An 11,482-nucleotide genomic window follows, 5' to 3' on the forward strand; every position below is an offset into this window, starting at 1 on the left:
TAGGTAACAGCTCCTGCAGATTACTAAACTCTTTATAATGGTAGTGCTCTTTCATGTTTGGTCTACGTTGACATGGTTTTGCTGCATGGACTGCAACAAAGGTCTCACTATTCAGGGAATAGTGAGACATTTTGTTTTAGATAGAGATTTGCACTTTCACATGCTCACATACAAGCCACACCTCACACACTGCTCGAACATTCCAATTTTCCACTATACCACTGAGTTTTCATATAGTTAGCTTCAAATATTACCTACAGCAGGAAAAAAATTGATGTTTCATGTTATTTTATTACAACAGAACATAATGAAAAGTTATTGACATTCCAACTTTTGCAGAAAAAGAGAGAAATGGTAATTTTGAGGTCTCCACATAAAGCAAGTTGGCCAATCCTGCCACAAAAAAAAAAAAATGGTACAATAGGTCTTTTGAGCTTCTAGTATTTCCCAGCATTTTCTATCTTAACTATGGATCATATACAATTTTTTTTAGGTTACAGCTAAGCACAGGTAACACTGAATAAAATTAATGATGGATAGAGACCGACATTCTCATTCATCAAGTCTGCATCATTATTCTTGCTGGAACATAGGTAAAGCTTATTCTTTCCCTATAATTTCTACCTAGTCAGAATGAGTTAAGAGGCTTGCGCTTACAATGCATACATGATATAAAACGAATTATAAGTATGACAAAGCAGGAGAGAGAATTAGTAACGATGACTGAATCTTAGAAGAGCTTCTGATTCGACTAATGAAGGGTCTTAACATGAACTTTACAGAAAACTACATGAATCTGAAAAAGTGGGGTGAACACTGAAATGGCATCTGTCAAAGTCTCACAAGCCAACTCTTAGCTTCCAATACAGGTGAGAAATACTAGGAATACGGTTCCTTTAGGACTTGGGTTTTTCTGCTTCTAGTCACTGCTAGTCAAGAACGGTAACAAAAGACCCAAACAGATAGCAAAAAAAGTTACAGGAACATTCTGGATTTGAGCTAGAGAAGGCACATGTTAATTCACGCTCAAAGTAATTGAGTTTATTTACTTAAAACACTTACTGTAGTATGCTATAGTCCCTGCAAAGAATGAAAAACTAACCATGGACTGAGTGACTCATTACAGGGTTGGAGCAGGCAGGAATAAGTGACAAGGCCCAAATCCACGTTTTCAGATAATTAAGCTATTGTAGATTTTCATATGGGTGAATGCTCTTGAGACAACTGATACAAGCTATTAGCTGGAGCAATGAAGAACTTAATTTACACAAATAATAAATATCTTATTTTCCATCAGATTTTTTTTCATGACTAAAGGCAAAGGGGGAGTATGAGAAACAAATTTGCCATGAAAAGCCGCTTTTCACCCATGTGGAAAAGTCAAACTTTCCCAATATGGTGATTAAGCAAAAATTAATGATTTTGCCTGGAGGATGCATTTCTTTCACTGTGTTATGAAAAGCATCTTCTATTGAACTAACAGCAGGTTTTGTGTGGAAAGGTAATTTTTCTCTGGATCAGGAATTAAAAGACAGGAATACTTCAGAACATACACTTTCTTTAATATGAACAGTGATAACATGAAAAGTGATGGGGGTTGTTTCATGGTTTTTGTTGTGGAGAGTGGGTTTTGTGGTCTTTTTTTTTTTAAGAGTTCTACATTCTTTGTATATCACATTTAAGCTAAAAACTAAACATCAATTATGCAAAACCTAAATGATTCTGTACATGACATTGCATTAGACAAGCTTTGAATTTTTTCCCTTGAATACGAAAGGCTCGTGATGCAGACACTGAAGCAATGAAACAAAATCTACAGAAGAAAATGGAATTATATAGCCTTAAGCATTATGGTATGTGGAGCCTGCATGCTGTTCTTTGTTAAACAAGTGCCATATTCCCTGTCTGTCGGGGCTCCAGTTTTCAGCAATAGTTCAGCACTGCCTCTCTAAATGACACATAGCAAGGAAAATAAGGTTTTCAATGAAGCCTTACACAATTAAAATGGTAAATATTTCACATACTATTCTGGTGTCTGCAGGAGGTAAAGCTTCACAGGGTGCTAACTTATCCTCCACAGCCAAAGGAAATGAAGCAGTTTCAGCCATCAGATGGCATGCCTAAATACGTGCTCCAAAGGAGATTGCACATGCTTTGCTTCAGTAAAGGGGAAAAAAAAAAAAAAAAGAGAGAAAGGAGAAGAAAAAAAAAAGCAGGAGGTGGGAAAGAAGCCAAATTACAAAGAGAGCAGCTCAATCTCATAAGACATGCAGTAACTGTGGGTCATACTGTACAATTGATTTTTCAGCAGAACTCTTCTTTGATTTCTATAGGGAGTTTAGCTTAAAAATTGATGAGACAATATGCCCTTATTAAAGCAGCTATGCTGGGGGGGGGGGGGAACCTACCTGTTTAATTTTCACCCCTGCTCCCACTGAAGTCTACGAAAACCATCCATTCCAATAGAACAAGATCATCTCTCAAGCCCCAATTTTTAAAAGCTCTTTGTCACAAAAAGATAGTTTGCAGAACAGGATCAATACAACTGCTTGCAAATAAAGTTTGGCAAGTGCCCGAGAACTTGCAAGGGTTGGAGCCCGAATTGTTGGATGGGTTGTTAGAGTTGCTTGTCTGTACCCTCTGCTTCAGAGATACAAGGAGTAGGGTAAATGAAACAGAAGCATGAGCAGAATGCACGCGCAGAAGCGCAATTTATCTGCACCAAGTGTACCAATTTATTAACTGGGAAGCCATCAACATTTTTCTGTGCCTTTATAACATTAACAGAGTAATCCTAGCAAGATTTGGCCCAGGATGTGCTACCTCCTTCGGCCGCAGGTGGGAAGGTGCACTTACTGAGCTAGCCACAGGAGGGCTCCACCACCGCTCCCAGCACGCCAGCCGGGGATGCTCGGAACCCCGCACAAAGGCGACTAGAATAGGATATGAGACAGTTTGCCTAGCAGGGTTATTTAAACATGCAAAAGCTCCATTATAAAAGAGTTAAAGTGTTTCGAAATACTATACCGCAGTTAATAATAGAAACAACTTACTGAAGGATTTTACATGTCACTGGTTCTTCAACTTTAAAAACAGAGGAACAAGGAAAGATCAGTGTCCTTGCCTACCTCTCTGTCTATAACTGCCTGCAAGAGCAAGTTAACATATTTCACTTTTATATGTCATACGGGAGACTTCTGCGAGTGTGCACAAAGGCTGGTGACTGTAACAGCAAACCTGCTTTGTGCAGTGATTGTGCACCTTCTATACCAGAATATTTGAGTGTTCAGTCTAAGTCCCCACTCTGTCCTCGGCTGCACACAAGTGGTACACGTTTTCTCCCATAAAGACCAAGAACAGAGATTAAAACTAGATATGAGAAATACTCAGTCACAAGGGTGAGAGAGCTGGAAGTTAACAACATGACAGCACCATGTGCTAGAGCTCAGCAACAAAAAAAGGTCCAAATACACAGTGCCTTCTCTGGAAGACAAAAATAAACCAAACCAACTCTTGTCTTTGATTTTCCCAACCACTTTGCAAGTTCACAGAACAGTTTTGCATAAAAAAACCCAACCCAAAACAAAAACAAAACCCCAAAAAACCAAAACAAAAAGCAAGGGGAGGGGGGCATGTCACAAATGCCGACAGCAGCAATAGCATTCCAAGACTGAAAGAAGAGATATTTTGGAAAAACCTGGTATAAGGAGCATTATTTGTAGCATAGGTGTTTGGGATCCACCCCCAAAAGGCTTCATAATCTTGGTTCACAACTATAATATGCTTAATTCTGACCCTTGGTACAAAGAACAAAAGGGACAGTCCAGTGCAATCCTTAAGAACACTCGGACAACAGGACTCAAGTTTCTCCACTTTTCCAGCCCTAGTTTACCACATCTTGCTAAAAGTCAAGTATTTCATGTTGTTCTAAATAAAAGCAAATTTTTTAGGGGTTTCTGCCAGAATGACAAAGTCAGCAGGATTTCAAAGTGCAGCAGGAATTTAAAGAATAAAGGCAGAATATCCCATCACCTGCAAAGCACTGACAATGACAGCAACCGAGCTGGAGAACCACTTGGAATATTTAATCTGGCTGTGGTACAGATTAATTAGATACCAGCTTTAAAGTGCTTTAAACATGAAAAGCACAAGATAAGTGTGTTATCTTCAGCCTCATCACCACCAGCATTATGCCTAATCCTAACGGTACAAGGCACCTGGTGATACACTAAGTTATTACAGTGGAGAACTAGTTCCACGCTTGCACGGCTTCCTGCAAAGCCGTGACCAGTTTTCACATTGATTAATAGTTCAAGTAGCTTGAAGAGCTTAAAAAGACAGCAAGATCGAGCTGCTGTATAGTTTTTTATAGAATATTTGGCCAAATATATTAAACACACATTAAAAAAACCCACCTTTATCTGCTTTTAAGCAAGTGGCAATCGATTGTTGATGTTACCAAAAAAACCACCATTCAGATCAGCCCAATGGTACAATTTCTAATGTAGTCTGTCTAAAACAAAAACAAAACAAAAAAACAAAAAAACCCAAGCAAACAAACAAACAAAAACCAAAACAAAAACCAGTACCAAAAAAAGGAATAAACAGACAAAAAAATCATTACAATAGTAGTGATTTTCACTTTTAAAGGATCAGGAGCTGTTACAAAGCAATTAACAATTCCCTTTGGCTTTATGGGACTACATATACAAACATAACTCCTAGAGCCATTCAGGTAGATTAGAGAACACTGGTCCAAAGATTAACACCTCCCTTTGAAAACCACTTCTACTGCAACAGTGGGAGAGTAGCACAGAGCAAGCCTTCTGCTTATATACTGCTGTTTAGATCAAATTCAGACAACAGTACACTGCAGCAAGTGGCCTCTCCAGATTCCAATTAACTCTTGAAAAAGCAGCTTTCACTTATAGTGATGGGAGGAAAAAGATTCAAATATTCTGCTGTCTGACTGCACATCAGTCACAGGGAAATGTGGTAGAATTACACTGTATAGAAAATAAATGCATGCTTTTCCTTCAAAGACTATAATCTCTAGCTTCTATATGAAATCTAGCTACATTCTCCAAGATAACAGAAGCAAGGATAGGCAAACATAACTCAGTTCTGTGGTGCAATAAAACCTCTCAATACACAAGTACAGTACATGGACTGCCACAGACCACGGACCAGAACAGTGCCTTTCTGCACAGTTCTGAGGAATTAAAAACATTTCACACTTGCAATAACCACATTCATCAAATATTCCAACAAGAAATTGGACTGCAGAGTAAAGCCAGAGAAAGTTTCAACCAAGATGTGATTTATAGCTTCTATTCTTAATCCATGATCTGTAATAAAGCTAAGTAACGAAAGATATTAATACCATAGGATGTTGGATTCAGAGGTTTGCTGCACCCTTCAGAATTTTCTGCAAGTTATTATGCTACTTGAAAATACGTCTTCCAAACTGTGAGAGCCTGGGTGTGGGGAAAGTGGTGGCTGGGGGGCACTACCTTGCCTTAAAGGATGGAATATAGAGGAAGTTGCACTAAGTAATATTCTCTGTCAGCAACAGAAAATCTTGGGGATGGACATAATCATGAAGGAGACAGGATGTGCTAGAGTGCCCGAAAGCGCGCTACCTACATCAAAAAAATATATTTATATCAGTTTGACATCTCAATGATACAGAATTGACTTAAAAAAAATAAAATAAGCTTGCCAAACAAAAATAGGAAAAGAAAAGTGGGGCTTAGGGACTGAGAAGGTGTTTCCTTATAATAAAAGGAAACCACACAGCAACCATGAAACATTATGAAGTGAATAGCACGCTTTCCATGGAAAAACAAGATGCAGTCATAGGAATACACTATCTAGTATGCGGGAGAGAGAATAAGAAATCCCAAAGGTCTTCAGTTCTCCTATCAAAAGCATTCAGGCATTATTTTATAAGTAACTTCACATACAGATACACAGACCTTTATTAATTCAACCTCTTGTTGAAAGGAAAGTATCCAACAGCAAAGCTCCATGACACAAGGCCCAGTGAGAGAATGCACAATAACTCAGAATTTCATTTGGTTTCTATCCAGACAAACTGAGGCAAGTTGATTTTAGATTTAGATAAGTTGCAGTTTTCCAAATCATCACAGAAAAATTCTGCAGCCTTTTCCCGGAATTGACTTTGTGACTCTCCTATAAAACATGTTAGAGATATACCAATGGATTTTATATGCTCTGCCATTTCTTAAGGTGCCTCATTTATTCATTGTTTTAGAGCCAAGGGAGCACATGAGCGCATACCCGATTCCCTTCTGAGCAACAGGGTCCCCCAAATTACTGATTTTACAAGGTAGGTAGTTCACATGAGTGTCAACATCGAATCCATGATAGATGTCTAAATATAACAAACTTTATACTAGATGATTCTGCCTAACAAAAGCTCCAAGCGTTTGCCATGACTGGCAAGTCTTCCATTTCAAAAGACAGGGTGTTTTCAATGGAACATCAGCAACTTGGTTACAGCAGTGTTGGAGCAATACAAGACAGGAAGATCTACCACCAGCTTTTACATAGGTCTTTCATATAAACAAAGTGTTCTGCACATAAATTGAGAGATATTTCAATAGAAATGTTTGCATTTCAACAGAAGTCTACTTTGCTGTTTTCAAGATCAAAGAGACTTACATTAACATCATCTGGCTTGCAGAAGAAGAACACACTTAAAACCCACCCAGGACTAAAAGCTTAGTGAACCACAGAAAAAACAGCCAGAGAAAGGAACAGGAAAAAGAATGGATAAACCAGAAATAGGAGCAATTACAGATTAGCCTGGCAAACTGAACATTTCTAGGAAGTGATGATCTGCCACTGTGTTGCCAAAATTAGAGAAACTATGTAGGAAGCAATTAGCTACTGTAGCTTCTCCCTACTTAAAATGATTATTCAAGGCTATATTGCAATATGCAGTTGGTCATACCAATTCAGTATGTAACTGTTGGCACTAAAAATACCATTTATTCAATCTCAACTTCAAGAATCCAATTGAGTGGAGAGAAATAACGGTTCTTTACTTGACCCATTCTGCGTTTCTACTCCCATTTGATGCCCAACACGCAGCTTTGTTGCACATATTGTATGAGTGTCCTCCATAATTAAAGCTTTATTTGAACCTCCCCCCTCCTTCCCACATCACTCTTGGTTAGATCAAAACAGTGGAGACAAAAACTGAAACATGCTTGGGGTGCAGAAGGAGAGAAGAGAGACTATTTAACGAAGCTGGCTAATGGTGGTGAGAAGGAAGGGGGTTGATTTTTGCGTCTCAGAACTGCTGAGCCTACAAATATTACTGAAATCACATCTGGGAACAAAGCTCTGCTTTAAGTAAGTTCACCCATGAATGTTGCTAAGCAATGGAGAAAAGACGAGGGAGAGGGAGAGTGTCTGACTTCAGGATTAGAAGGATAGATAGGAGGTATAAAAGTAAGGCTTCTATACAGCCTTATTTATATGAACTTTCAAGTTCTTTGTTTTTATTGACTGTCTTCCAAATAATTTGTACTACAATTAATCTGATCTAGTACACCATTTATACCAATGCATACCCAGCACACAGAGAATCAAGCTGCATCCTGGAGCACTGGTACAAGCAGTAACGCACCAGAACGTCAACATCTGTCTCTGGATTAAACAGGTAAGAATCAGAGAAACTGCCCTGATGAAACTACTATAGAATTTGATGTGTATAATTTAGAGAAATATTGCAGACACTTGTTTTTATGTAACTTAAACTATGTACAGTATGGAAAATGCTTGTGTTAGATACAGCTTGCTCTAACTCTGTTCCTGTGCTAGTAGTTACAGAAAGGTGTGGTATTTTATCAGTTAAAATAGATAAATGCTGTATCTTCATCTGATTTAATCGAAGCTTTTCTGCCTGCTGTCTACTGGAATCTTGATATTGTAACAGTTTCTCGTTCTGCTTTAATAAGATTACTTCTAATCTTCAGGAAAGCAACTATACGTATTCAACTGTAGACAAATACACTGCCTCATATTACTTCACAGCAGAAAACATTTGTTGCCTTGTTCAGCTAAACGCATCCGTAAACAACAGCATGTACATTTGTAAAGCATGCATTACAGGAACAGTAAATTAAATTCTTTGTTTCATTTTTACATGGCAGTACTTTGTGGGGAGTTTTTTAAATCATCATAAATACTCTAGAATGCTTATCTCTATTACCCTGAGTTATATTCCATATGCTAAGGCATGTGCAGCCTTCTAGGTCATTTCATAGGCATTAAACTTTTACTGTATACCTGTCATTTTAACAATGGCTAATAACTCATCTGGAAAGAGTGTGACACTTGTTGCTGAGTAACAGATGTCTGCATACACAACATGAACTAGTAGCATTTCTCAGCCCAAGATCCTAATTATGATTAACTGCCTAGTCAGTATTCTAGCTAAATAGAACATGAACACCTTTTCCAAAATTCAGGATGTTCCAAATATGATCACTTCTGCAGCACTCCAGCACTGTTCTCTGCACATGGGATGCATTTCTCTGATGGGCAAATGGTACTTAAGAGACTGAACAACAAAAACTGATCAAGAAGATTCAGTCTTGTACTCAGATTTTATTTTGTACACCTTCCATTAGTATTTTTAAAAAGCAGAGATTCTGAACCAAATATTTTAAGCTCAGAGGCTCAGACAACATACAAAGGCAAGTTAGGGCACATGCTGAAGAAACAATCTAAAAGTTTTCCTTTGAAAGGTCATAAATGAATGACAGAGATTGGAAAGCTTCCCATACCTAACACAAAGTAGGTCAACCTCTTTTACTATATTTTATTTACACACAGAGTCAACAGCAAATCAATGGGCAATTGCTTTTACAGCTGAACGGCCACACTCAAACCACCCTTCATTCTCCAAGAAATCATATAGCCAGTCCACTACACAGTGATCAAGTGGATATATAAACTAGGCTGGGAGAAAGATCCTGTGGACAACCATGTTATCGGTTTCTTATAGCAAACCTTTTGAAATGGATGACAAGTAAAAAGCATACAGATACACGCGATGCTGAATGCTACGTTGCCTAATTAACCTTTTTTTCCCCCTTTTCCTTTTTCTTAATGAAAAGCAAGGAAGGCGAGAACAAATCTTTTCTATCAGCAGCAGCAGGGTTTGCTGCAGGAAGATGATAATTCCCTCCTGCTACTCTGCTGACAACAACCAAGCTTCACAAGGAGGAGCAAGGCATTTTAATCATGGAATTGAAAACCACGGCAGTTTCTAAAGCTTCACCTCAACTTGGTTGATTTACATTAATTTAGGATCAACTGGCTTACAGTGAAGTTATGCATTGAAGATAAGGGAGGAAGAAAAACTCAGTGTAATTTCTAGTTTGCCTGTGCATAAGAGGCACATGTCTATGTATATAAGTACTTTTGGAGCGTCCTGGATAAGCAGGGACCACCAAATTCCTCAAAAGCACACTGCAAACTTGAAGGCTCCCTAATTACACAGGAAGTGGTTTATAAATGCTGTACTTTAAGATACAGAAGATTAAATGGAAAAGATGAAAAATGTTAACAACTGGCTAGTCAGGGTCCAATCCAATGCCTGCTGAAGTCATCAGAAAACATGTGACAGAAGCCTAGAGGTTTTGGCTGTGGCTCTTTCATCAGATTACCATCATAACAAAGGCAGCCCATAACAAGCTTCTAAAATAAATGCAAATTTTGTGTCGAAAACAGGCGCCCCCAAAATTAACAATTTGAGCGCACAGCAGCTTACAGGCAGCAGCTTTGGGCATGTGGCACAACATCTGTTACAAAAACACTAGAAAGCAGACCTGCAGCAAACTGGACCACTGCCAGCTCTCAAGATCTCCCCCCCACCAAGGCTGTCAAGTAAATGGACAGATGGCAGCCAACGCGCTCACAGGACAGTTAGCTCGGTTAACAATCAAGTATGCTAAGTGATTTCAGCTCCACTCTGCACCAAGCATTGTATTTTCTATTGAATCATTAACACTATGTCCTAATAGGAATACAGTTTGTCATGAAGAAACTGGCAGATACTGTATTTTGCAAGACAGTTTCTCTGGAACAATTTGTCAGGGAACATCAGATCTGCCTTCGTGAATTAAGTCAGAATCTGCCAAGTCTACTGGGCTTTGTTCATATTCTACAGTATTTGAAGAATGAGGATGGAAGCAAGCATTAAAATGCAGATCAGTTAACGGCACAAGCTGCTCCTCAGATGCACTCATCTGAAAGAGCAGAGTAGATGTTAACAGCACATAGGATATTGTATCACAGTGGCTCTTCTGCCTGCCTGGTGTGGTACATGACACCGAGTTCTTCTGGACAGGAGCCTATGGTCAGTGTATGAACATTACACAGATCTTCTCTTAGCTTTCTCTTTCTATTAGAACACTGGCTTTCTTCAGAGATGTTTATAGGGCATCACCATAGCTATAGTATGAAAATCAGCAGTAGCAGCCAAGAACTAATATGCCCTGCTCTTCAGTTTCAGACATGGAAAGGTGTTAAAAATGTTTTGGGGGGGGGGGGGCAGGCCCAAGATCTCTGCCAGGGCACTGAACTCCTTAGCAGCATGCTCTATAGAGCTTTCCTCTCTGTTGAGAAGATAACTGAACAACGCAACCACTGGTATGTGATTACCAGAGCAGGGAAGGCAGAGCTACAATTTAACTAAACACAAAAAGTAGTGCAAACCTTTCAGAAACTGAGACAGGGAAACAACTGCTTTTTCTGACTCAACTCAATGAAAACCTGATTAGACCTTAGTGAAATTTACTTTTTGTTTCCAGGTCTTCTTGAAGAAAAAAAAAAATAAAATCTTCTGATGTCACAGCATCAAGAGAGGAGAGACATCACACAACCGTGTGGAAATAGCTGGAAAGCAACTGGTTTTCTTGGCACTAATCACACGGTAAACCTGCAAAAAAAGCCATTAAAAAACAATGTCTGCTTCAAAGCTACTCATTAGGCTGGATTAGCAAAGCTCAAGTTCGAGTCTTGCGTTTTATTCACAGGGTCCACACTTTCCTCTTATCTGTCCTCCTTGCTCATGAGAAAAATCACGAAAGAGATTTGTTTTGGCTTTCCTCAAAACCTTTTTACTGCCATGGATAGATAACGCATTCTATCATTACTCCCGAAAGAGGCATGTACAGAGTACTGCTTTCTGAGTGTGATTAGGTACAGGTAGAACAGAAAGCTTTCACTGGAGAGAAGGGGAAGGGCTTTTTGTTGTGGGTTTTCTTTTCCTCCATCTGTCAGCTCAGCAGCAGTGATGGTACCAAATGAAGTCTTTCTGCTCATTCAGCATCTGTGGTCTAATATTTGCCAAGAGTTTGATCTTGACCTTTTGGTTTGTGCCTACAGTACCCAGGATTCCCCAGTGGTCTCACAGACAAATATGAGTCTAGTTTAGGAT

At 38.9% G+C, this 11,482-nt stretch overlaps 1 long non-coding RNA gene across 1 annotated transcript; it reads left to right on the forward strand.

Annotated features, from left to right (window-relative positions):
- The first annotated feature begins 6,856 nt into the window (after positions 1–6,856).
- LOC133265909 (uncharacterized) lies at positions 6,857–10,186 on the forward strand. Its single transcript, XR_009742172.1, has 2 exons — positions 6,857–7,693; positions 9,156–10,186. It is a non-coding gene; the product is annotated as an uncharacterized LOC133265909 (long non-coding RNA).
- Positions 10,187–11,482: the final 1,296 nt, after the last annotated feature.

This window comes from Pezoporus flaviventris, unplaced genomic scaffold (genome assembly GCF_033815535.1).
Source record: "Pezoporus flaviventris isolate CSIRO_AGI_PZ_B2104156 unplaced genomic scaffold, CSIRO_AGI_Pfla_v1 ptg000006l, whole genome shotgun sequence".
NCBI classification, from domain to species: Eukaryota; Metazoa; Chordata; class Aves; order Psittaciformes; family Psittacidae; genus Pezoporus; species Pezoporus flaviventris.